Raw genomic sequence first — 13,755 nt, forward strand, 5'->3', positions numbered from 1 at the left:
ATATGGACTTGGTTGAGACTAGTGTCTGCTTCATGAAAGGTTCTTTGTGATTTATTAAAAGATGGTTGTAGTTGTGTTCTGATTCCTGGAGGTGTTAGAGAGATGCTCTTTATGGAACATGATCGTGAGGTAGCTTATCTGAAGCAGAGTATTGGTGCAATTGAGACAGGAGCTGTGGGTTCAAGTACATTTTGTGCTCATCTTAACGACTACTGTATACTAAACATGTATTCAATTTGTAGAATATAAATACAACACATAGTGCTATATGTGGCAAGGCCTTACTACCCTGCCATTAATTGTTTTTTCTTTGTAGCATTCGCTATTAGCATCGAAAATTTAATGTAGGCATCACTATTAGTGACACAATACACGTCCCAAACTGTCGTTATTTGTGTATGTATTTGCATCGCTATTAGCATCGCAAAATCGACAAAAATTGCGATGCAAATAGTGATGGTTTCATGGAGATACTAATACTGACGTGTTTAGTGATGACAGGGGTAATTTTTGTAATGAACATTTTTGTCACTTTGAACATCAGTATAAGGTTTATATCTTGTAGTGCAACTCATTCTAGAGATTTTTTTAATCTTATTCACACTAATATTTGTGGACCTTTTCCTCCATCAAAATCTCAATATTCGTATTTCATGACTTTTATTGATGACTCCTCAAGATACATCACTATTTTTGTCTTGCCACACAAATCAGAAGTTTTATTATCTTTTAAGCAATATCTAAAAGCTGTAGAACTTCATACTGGTCATCGCATCAAGAAACTTCACAGTGATAATGGTGGAGAATAGATTTCAAATGATTTTGATGATTATTGTAATAATTAGGATATTCATCATGAATATACGGTTCCCTATTCTCCTCAACAGAATGGTATTCTTGAACATAAAAACAGGACTATTCTCAATGCCATGCGATGTATGCTCATTCATTCTGGCTTATCTCGATGTTTTTGGACTAAAGTGGTCCCAACAACAATATTTGCGCAAAATCATCTTCCTACAACTACTCCTTTAGGTAAAATACCGATTACAACTTAGACAAGTGAAACTCCTTCTATTTCATATTTTTGAACTTTTGGATGAATTGCTTATATTCATGTATCCAAAGAGACGTACAGAAAACTTGATCCTCTTGGTTTGAAAGTTATTTTCATTGGATATTCAAAATTTTCTAAGAGATACAATTTGTATGGTCCATCTTCTAAGAAGTTAATCATAAGTCATCATGCTATTTTCAATGAACAACTTATGGGCATGACATGGTCTCACGAGGATGCTGGGTGGACACTGTCACTAGAGGACATTCATGATACAAGTCATTACTCACTTCTTTTCCTTTTCTATATGATGATGAATCTCCTTTAGGGGTTAATATTGACTCTTCAAATCAAGATTTGCAACGTGCATCTATTATTGCTAATGATGACCTTGGCGTTGATCTTTATGTTGATCTTGCAATTGATAATGAGCATGGTTCTTGTCATGTTTATAATGCTGATATTCTTGAGAATGCTCTCAATACTTGTGAAGAAATTGTCTCTTATAGTGACGCGATGTCATCCCCACAAAAGGAACAATGGCAAGAGGCCATGGAAGCTGAGTTATGAATCTCTTCTCTCTAAAGGTACATGGGTTCTAACTAAGTTACCACCTAGATATATTACTATTAAATGCAAGTGGTTTTATAAGATCAAAACAAAAGTAGATGGAATATTTGACAAATTCAAAGCAAGGCTAGTTTCCAAAGGTTTCTTACAAATTACTTGAGTTGATTATTAAGAAACTTTCTCTTGTGTTGTTCATATCATCAGTATTCAGGTCTTGTTAGGTTTTACTATTGAGTTTGATTTGGAGGTTCACCAAATGGATGTGAGAACTACTTTTCTTAATGGGGATTTAAAGAAATAGATATACATGTAGCAACTAGAGGGATTTGTAGTTAAACACTCTATGGTCTCAAACAATCTTCACAAGCTTAGTATCAAAAGATTGATCTCTTCCTTAAAAACAAGGTTTTATCTCTTGTTCTTTGGATCCTAACTTATTTGTCAAGTGTTGCAATAATAGTTTTATTATTCTTGCTCTGTATGATGTGGATTATACCATACTTGTTTCTAACAATCTCAACTTCCTTCAACAAATAAAGAAGGCTTTTTTGATATGGTTGATCTTGGAGATATGCACTCATGCCTTGGTATTCAGATTCAATGCTGTCGAGAAAGGGTGTTTTATTACTGCATCAAACAAAGTTCACTGGAGATATTATTCAAATGTTTGGTTTTGTTGTTGCACATCTAGCTAGTACTCCTTATCTTGTGAGCTCTACCAAAAATTCTCACTTTTTGTAGAACGATGGATGATTAGCATTACATCAACCTTATGCTAATCTTGTTGGATGTCTTCAATTTGTTGCCTTAAATTCTCACCCTAACATTCATTTTGCTGCAATTTTTCTTGGAAAACATCTTTGTTTTCCATGTCTTAAACATTGGATTGCAACTAAATGAGTTTTCAAGTATTTGAAAGGCACTAAAGATTTTGGGTTAGTTTACAATACTTTGATTCTCTACATTCACTTCAATTTTTGGGTTATACAGGTGCAGATTGGGCAAGCTCTCACTTATCTATGTGTCCTACAAGTGGAAATTATTTCTTTATCAATGGTTGTCTTGTTTCTTGGACTAGCGAGAAACAACATTGTGTTGTTGTTTCCACTATAGAGACTGAATATGTATCTGCATCATTAACAGCTTGAGAGTTAGTATGGCTTTGATAAGTTCTATCAAATATTGTCAATCCTCCTCTCTCCAGCACACCACACCAATGTGATAACCAAAGTGCTATTATTCTCACAAAAGAATATGTTCAACAGAACAAGACTAAACATATTGGAGTGCATTATCATTATATTTGATATGAAGTAAACAAAGGCACTATCATGATTGAACATTGTCCAAGTGATCCGATGACTACATATATATTCACCAAAGGACTCAACAAAGCATGCTTCACTTTACTAAACTCAAAACTTGGAGTTTTCTCAACTTCAATCTTTGGGAATTAATCTACTATGACATTGTAGTGCCGTTGTACATACTCCTTGTAGGCACCATAACTTCACATATGCACATACACCTCAGATCTCTTGGTCATCTTTATACATACATATTCAGTTTCACTTCACATGCACAGATTCACTTTACATGCACATAATAATCTTTCTTGATCATGTTTGTGCATTTGTATATAGGAGCTCGGGTTTTTCCCTTGTGCTTCCCAATGGTTTTTTCATCCACAGCTAGAGACCTTTGTTTGAATGGGGGTGTTGGAGCTATGTATAGCTCACCCTATCTAGACTAGGTCTCACCTATATATATGTAGATTGTGATCAATATGAGAAAGTCTTTGGGAGTGTACATGGTGTGTCTCTTCTCTCCCTCTCGCATCTCTACATATCTTCTCTCTCTACATGTCAACACAAATATAGTCATCTAGGTATTCAAAATGATCAGAATGACCTTGATCTACAATCTAGCATGGATGAAATTTCAAAAATATTCTCTAAATATCCACAAATAGATCTTTTTCATAAAACATATTGCTTTTTGATAGTTTTGGTCATGGACTACTTGTACCATTAAAAATAGATCCTTGTATGTATTTGAATCCATGGAAAGTCCTTAGTAAGTCATTAGAACTTAATATTGGACATTTAGACTAATTTGATAGACTAGTTTTGTTACTCGAAAATCCTATAAAAATCCTATTCAAGTACACCATAAGAACATATCCAAAAGACTTGTATGGATACTTGTATGGATACCTTTTCCTTGCTCTTTCTTCATTGAACCTATAGGCTTATGGCATCATCTACTTAACTACACTGAAGCTAAGAAAAGATCTACCTCCTCCTCTTGAATAGCATGTCTACAAATTTATTGTTGGTTATTTTATAGATCACACAAAACTTTGATCATAAAAAATAGTTGCAGCTCTCGAGTGTAACACATCCTTTCACGAGTGGGAATCGATGATAACTCTCTCACAAAACCCAAACACGAGATGATAGGGAATGCTAGTGACTTTTTTCAAATACCAAACTTTAACAAGAGATTTCAAAAAAAAGACACTGGCACACCCAAACTACAAGCCAACACCATATCCTCTGATTACCACAAACACATTTAAAATTGCACAAAATATTATAGCATCTATAACATCAAAAAAACAAATCCGTTGGAGGAAATATTCACACAAAATTCTCACACTTTAAATTTAGGTTGTGGTGACACTTCGAGGTTTGTACACTAAGCTTGTAAAAAATACACAAATGGATCCAAATGCTTGGGTGTGACCTCCTCTCCTCACCAAGGTAAGAAAACGATTTTCAAAAGGGCCACTCTCTCTTCATTACTCTCCTTTATATAGGTTTTTCTCTTCAAACAAAAAAGTCTTAATTTCTATTCATTAAATTTTACTTTTCTAAAAGCCACGAGACTTTTCCTTTGTGTTTTGACATTTATCAAAAGCATTATTGATTTTCTTTAAGGATGCTTTTTGGTAAAAACCTTAAGGATTTTCCAAAAAAATGTGCTATCGCCTAAAATATTCTACCATACTATTGTCATTCTCCAAGTTATCCTTGATAACATAATCTCCCACGACAGTTGCATGTGGCATTGAAGAGCGAATGAAGCTTAGAATATCACCCACATTAGTTTGCATTTTCAGATGCCTCCATTGTTAGAGCTCAATAGGCTTAGCAATGATATTGACTCAAATATCGAAGGTTGATAAAGCTAGTTTTTTGAAAATTCTTGTTTAATAAACTTCTTTTCTTTAGTGTCAATTTCGATTCAAGTTATACTCTCCTCTACCAACTTTCTAAACAATCTTCTCCCTAATTTTAAATATCAAATGTAGTTGGAAACAAACCCTATTTCCCTTGCTTAATTAAAATGTTTGAGTCTTTAACTGCTAGAATGAGGCTCTGAATTGGAAGTAGGAAGATTAACAGGTAATGATATCCAACAATCTTGATTATTCAAACTTTCGTTCCTATCCTTCCTTCCTTTGTTGATGGAATCCCTAAAGCTCTTTCTAGTAGGCAAAAGCATATGTGCAACTTTTGATTTTGATCAGGCTCCCTCCTTGACTTTGATTTACGGCTATTAATGTACAACTACCTAAATCATATTTTAGTTGCTTTGCTCCCCATACTGTCCAAAATTTTCACAATGCTTTACCCTTAGACCTTTGTAGCACAATTTTCTCCAATGGACGACTCTTTCTTCAAAACTTCTATTGCACTCCACTAGCTTCTGACAAGCTTCTTTATTTCCTTCTCTAAATTCTATGCAAGCCATCACCTCACTATTTGTCGACATGATTGTGGAAAATAAGTATAGTTTTTCGTGAATCCATGAGTCTTCATCGTTCCATTTATTGTAAGGATTGCTTACTTATGTCTCTTGAAAAAATCTCAAGGAAAACCAAAATCTTATATTTTCTTGCAAAAAACCAAATTTTTCAAGTGTAATAAATAAGGATATTGAATATAAAGTTTCTCTTGAAATGTCATTATATGACTAATAGATGGTTTATGAGTCCATGTAACATATCCTTGATTTATCCATCAAAGTATCACCTATATATATGTGTGTAATGCCTTCATATGTTGTTCAAAGTCATTGTAGGGTGCTCCATAATTGTTAAAATTCTTATTTTTTACATATCTCAACTTTGTATTTTTGAATCTCTCCAATTGTTTGTTCAACCTTCCCCCAAAAGCATGTTGAACTGACATTAACTATTGATATAATCTATCTTCAAGATGATGGACCCTTGCAAAGCTTTCTTGGTTCATCAACTCGAGCAAAGCAGTTCTTCATGTCTTTAAAATATATATGTTTTTTAAAGATATACCAACTTGGATACCATGCAATGTGTTCTATCTGAAAACATGCTTTAAAATTAAACTCCATGCTTAGTTACTCATGTTTTGAAAATGTGCAAAGTTGATACAAATGCTGTGTAGTCACACAATCCATGCAAAACACACAAAGATGGATGCATTGAAAATATAGTGTCTAGTCTTACTACAAGTGCTCGTGCATTATGCAAGATACAAAAAATTTTATTTGATTAGATGAAATTCTTAAATTGACCTCTCATCTCTTAGCAAAGAAAGAAATGTTCTACTCCACTCCACCAACCCGAAATGTCACAATCACTTAATAAAAATATGGTCCTTATGATGTTGACTAAGTTGTCAATCCATCTCACTGCTATAGGGGTCCTTCACCACTCTCAAACTCACTATATCACCTTTCCCACTCATCCTAAGGTTCCTATTTAGGTGATAAATATGCCAACTCTCATGCGTGTAAAGAATCGTGCATGCACAATGAAGGAGGTCTCGCAAGTGTGCATGCATCTAAGATTTACTACATATAGCTACAGTGGGTATGATCTCGTGCTAGTGCTGAATGATGGTGCAAAACATGCATCAATCCAACCTTGGTATGGAAGTAATTGTTAACATTAGGAGAGGACTCGTGAGTGCAGTACATTAGATAAGTGCAACGTAAATTCTTGTGAATCTACAATCCATGTTATGTGCAAGAGTATTAACAAGAAAATACACTTGTTTTAAAATGTTCACTAGCTATCATCAAGGTCCTGCTCCAATATATCTAGGGAAACGCCAATATTGAACAAGGCTATCAAGTTTTCATACTAACTAATCCAAATAAAATGACAAAAACAATTCCTAATCTAAAAAAGCACAAAAAATCTAACTACAATGCGAAAACACTTGACATGTTTAGCCAGGCTCCCCCTAATCTACAAGCATTCTTGCATAGTAGTTGCTTTCATAAAGTGATACTACATCTATCATCCATTCAATTATCTCATTCTTTTGTTCTATGTGTTTTTGTTCTAACCATTCTGCCAGTGAGATTGTCATCAGCCTTGAGACATACTTCTTTCATCTATATCCATTGATTCTTTGTTTATGTGCCTTTCCATGTAAATTCAAAGTATGATCCAACTTGCTATTATATCTTAAAACCAAATCTATTTTTTATATTTTATATTTTATATTTTTTCATTAATTTATTGAAGATTTGTTTCATGGTTCTTTCATGATGATCACAAGCCTCTTATTTGTTCAATTATGCTTCTTGTAATTGCAACAATCTCTCTCTGAGATAATTTTTGTTCTCACTCTCAGTCAAATTTTCAAACATTCTTAAAGTTGGCATTTTCACTTCTATAGGTAACAAGGCTTCTCTTCCATAAACCATCTTAAATGAAGAAAATCTGGTATTCTCTTTCCTAGCTAAGTAGTAATCCCACAAAGCACTTGGTAGCTCAATAACCAATGTTTTAGAATGGTCTTTTGTCATTTTTGACAACATTCTTATTGGCTCACCATTGAATTTCTCATTTAGTCCATTACATTGAGGATAATATGGTGAAGTAAAGCATTTTGTTATCTTCATTTTCTCACAAAGATAATCAATCAATTCTGCTTTGAAACCTAGCCCCTTATCACACATAATATCTAAAGCTGTCCCAATCTTGTAGCATATGTCCTCATATATGTGAATTCACCCACATCAATAGCTCTAATGTTTTTAACAGCTTTAACTTTTGCCCAATGAGAAAGATAATCAGTTGTGCAATCAAAATGATATATTTTCTCTTGATGTATGTGGTAATAGAACAATTGCATCCATTCTCCATTTTTCAAAAACTTCATCATAAAGAATTTTTTTCTTATTTCTATTTTTAATATCCTCTTACTCATTTTTTGACATTCATGGCATGATTTACACTAGTGATTGACATCTTTATGCACACTTGGCCACACATCCTTCAGTTAAAATTTTCTAAAGAGTATTTTGTAGGAATAATGTCCTCCACATGCTCCCTCATGATTATTTTCAAGCATATGATAAATTTCTTAACCTTCCAAGGTACCCTTCTTAGAATAAAATCCACTTTCTTGGCATAAAGAATATCTTTCACTAATTTATACCTTCCAAATCTTCTCCAAACCCTGTATTTCTTATCTTTGGGAACATTGGATGGTACTCTCCTAGTTAAGAAAAATTCTTCTTCCAATTTAACGGTTCCTTTTCCTGTATACAAAGGAAAATATGCTTAATAACAAAGACTTGATAGATTACTTCTTGGGTTGCATTACGACCTTCTTGATTCTCTTTCTTGGGTATATGGTTCAAACTTCCATCCTCAAACTGATTTAAATCCCTCCAAATTCTATTACACATTTTGTTAAGATTGGTATTTTTGATTTGCAAGACTCTAAGAATTTGCTTTATTAAAAGTAGAGTATCACCTATAATCCTGAATCTTCGAGTTCCCATCCTTTGACAAAGTAAGATGGATGCTTGCAATGTTGCATATTTAGCTTCATTATTACTAGTTGCCTCAAGTTTAATATGGATCATAAAGTACAATACCTCCTAATGACACATGATGTGCTTTCTGATATGATCCATCGAAGTACATAAAAAATGAGTTTTTAATTTTGGGTTTTACTTCTTTGTCTCGAAAGTTTTCTTTTAGCAAGAATGAACTATCCCTATAAGTCAAAAGGTCTGTTATTATAGCTTGAGCTGAATCCTCAACTTGAAAATTTTAGTGAAACTCCTCAACTTTAACAATCCATTTTATAACTCTGCTCGAAATATTTCAATTATTTACTAACTATAGCAATAGTGTATGGCTTGTCAAAATTGTAAAGGGTTTTGGTAGTAAATACCTCCTAAACTTTCTGCAAGCAACTATTACACTAATCATTACCAATTCAATTTTAGTATATGTCCTTTATACTTGCAACTTCACTCAACTTGCAAAATAGATAAGTCTCATGTATTGATAATTATTTCATAATTGCATAAGGATTCCTTCAATAGCATCTTATCCTATTGATGGATTCACAAGAAAATCCCTTTTCCCAATCTAGTGCCTCAAAACCAAGGATACATGGGCTATAGTTCCTTAACTTGTTGAAATACTTCCTCAACTTTTATAGTCCACTCTAGAGGATCCTTCTTAGCTACCATCAGCAATGGATAGAGCAACTGACACACCAAATGTATGAATCGTAACAGATATCTTACCTTATGAATGAAAGTCATAAGCTCTTTTGTATTTGTAGGTGATACTAAAGAAACTAGAGCTTTAACCTTTTCAGGATCAAGCTCAATTTCATCTTGTCTGAAACCACATGTCCAAGAAGCTTCACTTTTGGTTGAGCTATCTTACATTTTTTGGATTCAATTTGACAAACATGATTTTTTATTCTATCAAAAACTTTATCTTGCTTTTGACAATTTTCAAGTCTTGTACTATCCATAAAATATCTCAAAAACTTCCCTAGAAAAGGAGCTACCACTTTGTTTACCCTCCCTTGATACCAAGTTGGTCCATTACTAAGTCCACAAGGTAGACCTCTATAACAAAAATATCCCCATGGTGTTATAAAAGTTATTCTTCTTTGATCCTCAAGAGCAATTGGTAATTGAAAATAACCTAAATAGCCATCACAGACATTATATCTTTGATATCCTATAACTGAATCCAAAATATCATCTATGAAAGGAAGTGGATAATGGTCTCTCTTTGTGACTGCATTTAGAGGTTTATAGTTTACATAAATTTGCCATTCTCTAGTTTTCTTTCATGCTATGACTATTGTGCTTAATACCCACTTTGAATGTTCAACAACATGAATAAATATTTCTTGCAACAACTTTTCAACCTCTTCTTTAAAAAACAAACATTTGTTCTAAAGTCAAGGGTTCTGATTTTTGACAAACTGGCTTGGCATCTTCCTTAAGTACAATTTTTAGCCCTTCCCCTTGCATACCTTTGATTTTTGTGTAAGATGTTACAAAGAAATTTTGATATTTATTAATAATTGTTTAGTTTTTTTTTCTCTCCTTCAATTAGTTCAAGACTCAACATCCCTTTTCTTATAGAACTTAAGGCCGTTCCATCAATCTTTCTAATTCCTCTAGTTTCCCTTCTTCATCTTCTTCAATCATTATGCTCTCCTGAACTTCTTCCGTTTTTACTATCATAACTTGAACTCTATTTGTTTCTTTCTTTGAAAGTTCTTCTTCAAATGATAATTCTTCATGCTTTAGCAAAAATAAAAGTCATTTTTCTTTAGATGAAGGATGAAATCTATGTTTTTCAAAATTTACAGATACTCTTGAAATTATTGAATGCCTAACATGTATTCTTGACTTCTCTCTAATATTTGAGGTTTTTTTCTCCCCTTCATTTTCTCCATTAGTATTGATGAAACCTTTAGGTCTGAGTCACTTCTTGCAATTTCATCCTCACTTTCGTCTTCCTCAAAGCTATCACTCTCCTCTTCTTCTTTTTCACTATCATCCTCATTTTCTAGTTTATTTCTTGAAGCCATATCCAATTTCACTATCATCCTCATTTTGTTAATGAACATTTGGGTTGCTTTGAACGTTGGTATGAGGCCTGTACCTTGTAGCGAAAATGATAAAACCCTAGTATCAAGATCTTGCACTACCAAAATCATCATGGACACTAATGCATGAATATGCAAATATCAAGGATTCAGAATTAGGCTTTTGGAAATAGTTAGCAACATCTTGAATTACAATCTAATTTTGTTGGTTCAAGCTAGAATCATAAACCATGTGGGTATATATACTTAAGGAAAGTTCTACAATAACCATAGTTGCATCCCATCCTTGACACTACACTATCTTCCATTCCACATTCAATTACTCTAGCTAGTGCATTTAGAAAGAGAGAACCCTTAAAATAAATTTTGAATAAATTTTTTATCATTTGATGTCTTTGAGGGACCTATCTACATCTCTCATGTGTCATCAATTAGACCAAGATATTATCTTGCAATTAGTGCATATATCTAATGTGTCATCAACTAGAACCTTACCTTACATATAACACAAAAATAGTCCAACATCCTAGAGGGATATTGATAGTCAAAACAAATTTTACAAGGACCCCATAGTGAGCACCTATCTTTAATATTGGAACATCATTTTTTCAAACTCTTCATATTACATTAAATGTTTGGCATTGGGATACACCTTCATGCCAAGTCTCTTTAACAACAAAATTCTATGGAAAGAACCCTATGAACCTAGATCAAGCTGCCATTGCAACATTCTATTGTCTAGGTGATTGCCATTTTATCTCCTTGATGCATCTAGAGTAGATGTTTCTTAGATGATGACTTAAAATCAAGATCCAATACTACTAGTACAAGGAAACCTTTGTCATAAACATATGTAAATATACCAGTCTAGTAGTAATAGATAAGGCTCTTATGTTGAGAGGATATCCACAATCCTTCTACAAACTTCCATGTTGATCTAATTACTTAGGTGAAATGTATTGATAAGGTATCATGGGGTTAGGTTGAGTGGCTAGAATACAAGATAGGATATTTCAAAAGAACTCATATTAAGACTCTTCATGGCCACAACATCTACCATGATACAAGTGATATTAGGGCCTTGGCCATCCTTGATCTACTTGATTATTTGAAAAAGGACACTTCCAATATTTTCAGGCCATGAACCATGATGGGATGCATCCTTATCCTTATTCTTGCTCTTAAACAAGCCATCTAGGATGCTAACAATGTGAATGTTGAGGCCATCTTTGGTGGGGAAATGGGCAAGGTTAGATAAAATGATGTGGGTATGGTTATACTAGCTAGTGAAAATTATAAAAGAGAGGAGGATATCCATGACCATGTCAAATAAGTGGAAAGTTTTGATGAAAGATTGAGCACATGCTAAAGCTATGTCTAATAGATATCTCAATGAGAGAGGAGAAACTACCTTTCCATTATCTCAAAAAAGAGAGAGGGGAAACAATCATACCACGTTCCTCCCCTGTAAAGAGAGGATTATATAGACTTAAGAACATCCTCAAGCGCTGTCTCAATGAGATCTTATCCACAAAGAGAGGTTGGATACAAGGCTAAGAATGTGCTCTGGCCCAAAGACATCTTAAAGTCACATAATAAAGGAGAGGGTTCATATTAGCTTTAGCATGTTATTGTATGATTATATGTTGTCATACTGCTGCGCATCCGAGGTGTGGAATCCACCAAAAAGTTGTGTGTGTGACATTTGTTACTTTGTAATACTTAGTCGTTGTGTTTGCATTTTTTTTCTGTGTGGGCAGTATAGTAGAGTGAGGGGTCTTTTGCTGCCTTTCCTTTCAGCTGGGGTTGCACCTGATAGATCCTCCTTCAACAATGGTGGGCATGATGGGATGCTTTCAGCTTATGTTGAACAGGGTCAAGTGGAAAGCAGTTTATGGTGCTACAAATAAATGCAAGCAAAAGGTTGTATTCCTTGCAAGGCAACATTTGTCATTAGCCTTCAGGCATGCAACATCCTTTTGAAGAAAATCTCCTGGAAATTCGTTGTTACCACCTTTAAATCCAAGCAAAGCAAGAAAGTCTTCATTTTTGAATGCTAAATTCTTGACTCTGCTGGAAAATAGGGTTGACACCAACTTGTTTTCTCAAAGAAGCTAGGCCCCCTTGAGAACCTCCAGAACTTGAGCGACTCGATAGTTGAGGAAAATCATTTATATCAAAAGCTACCCTGTCATTTGAAGCCCCATCACTCACCAATCCTAAAGAGGCCAACTGTCTGTTTCCAGTGGCAGCTTGTCCATGTCCAACACTGCCCAAAGAATTGGAAAAATTGTTCCCCAGCAAGGACACCATCTGAGGAGATGCTTGTTGAAGAACATCACTCAATGGTCTTCCAGGACCTTGGATACCAAGACCTCCAGAGGCACTATTTGGTCCCAAATTGACACGTGATCCAGTCAAATTTGGAAAATTCAGGGCAAACCCTGAATTAATAGCTTGACCAAGACCCTAATCGAAATCTTATAGGCTAAAAAGCTTATATATCACAAAAACAACAAATAATTGCTCCTCTGATGTTGCATTTGTGGGCTAGCTTAATCTGTTGAGTTGAATACCACATTGATTGTCATAGTGAGATGACTGTGAAGAATTTACCATGTTGGTGCTAAGATGATGCCTTGGATGTTGATATTGATATGGATAATGGTACTTCATAGCCTAGATGACACCTTGGAAAATTGTTATTGGACTATCACAATAATGATTGCTAACTATTATAGTAGTCATCAAGATGTTGATAAAGCTACTTAGATGTCAATAATGATTGTGCTTATTGTTGCCTACCAAGCGAGCTAGTAATTGTACTAATGCCACTTAATCTGGTGCCTATGATGGAGTAATGGTTGCCTAGTTCTAATGGTAATGTCATCTGTAAGTTGTGAGCCAATCAAGAGTATGCTTAAGATGACAAGGCCATCATTTCTTTTTTTTCTAAGTTATTGTCTCATTGATTAAGCCAATGTTCACGCTGGTGTTTGAATTTGATGTTGATGAAGCTTTGAAGATTAAAAAAATGATTTTAGAGTATCCTCAACTTAAAGGGGATTCTTGATTAATGTTTAGATTACCTTAATGAAGAACAGAATCTCTCTATCCTAATATGGTAAGTGGCGTCCCCTTTCCCTCTTTCTCTCAAACAATGAAGTTGGTAGCGGAAGATGAGAATAAAAGAGGGGAGAGTGAGTGTGTAGATGGAGAGGATAAGCCTAGTAAAGAAGGTAGGTCGTG

At 34.3% G+C, this 13,755-nt stretch overlaps 1 pseudogene; it reads right to left on the reverse strand.

Annotated features, from left to right (window-relative positions):
- Nucleotides 1-12,398: 12,398 nt before the first annotated feature.
- LOC148016655 (putative NOT transcription complex subunit VIP2 pseudogene) lies at nucleotides 12,399-13,097 on the reverse strand (annotated as a pseudogene).
- Nucleotides 13,098-13,755: the final 658 nt, after the last annotated feature.

The sequence above is a fragment of the Lygodium microphyllum genome, chromosome 23, assembly GCF_053477565.2.
Source record: "Lygodium microphyllum isolate KBCC chromosome 23, Lygodium_microphyllum_v1.1.10, whole genome shotgun sequence".
NCBI lineage: Eukaryota > Viridiplantae > Streptophyta > Polypodiopsida > Schizaeales > Lygodiaceae > Lygodium > Lygodium microphyllum.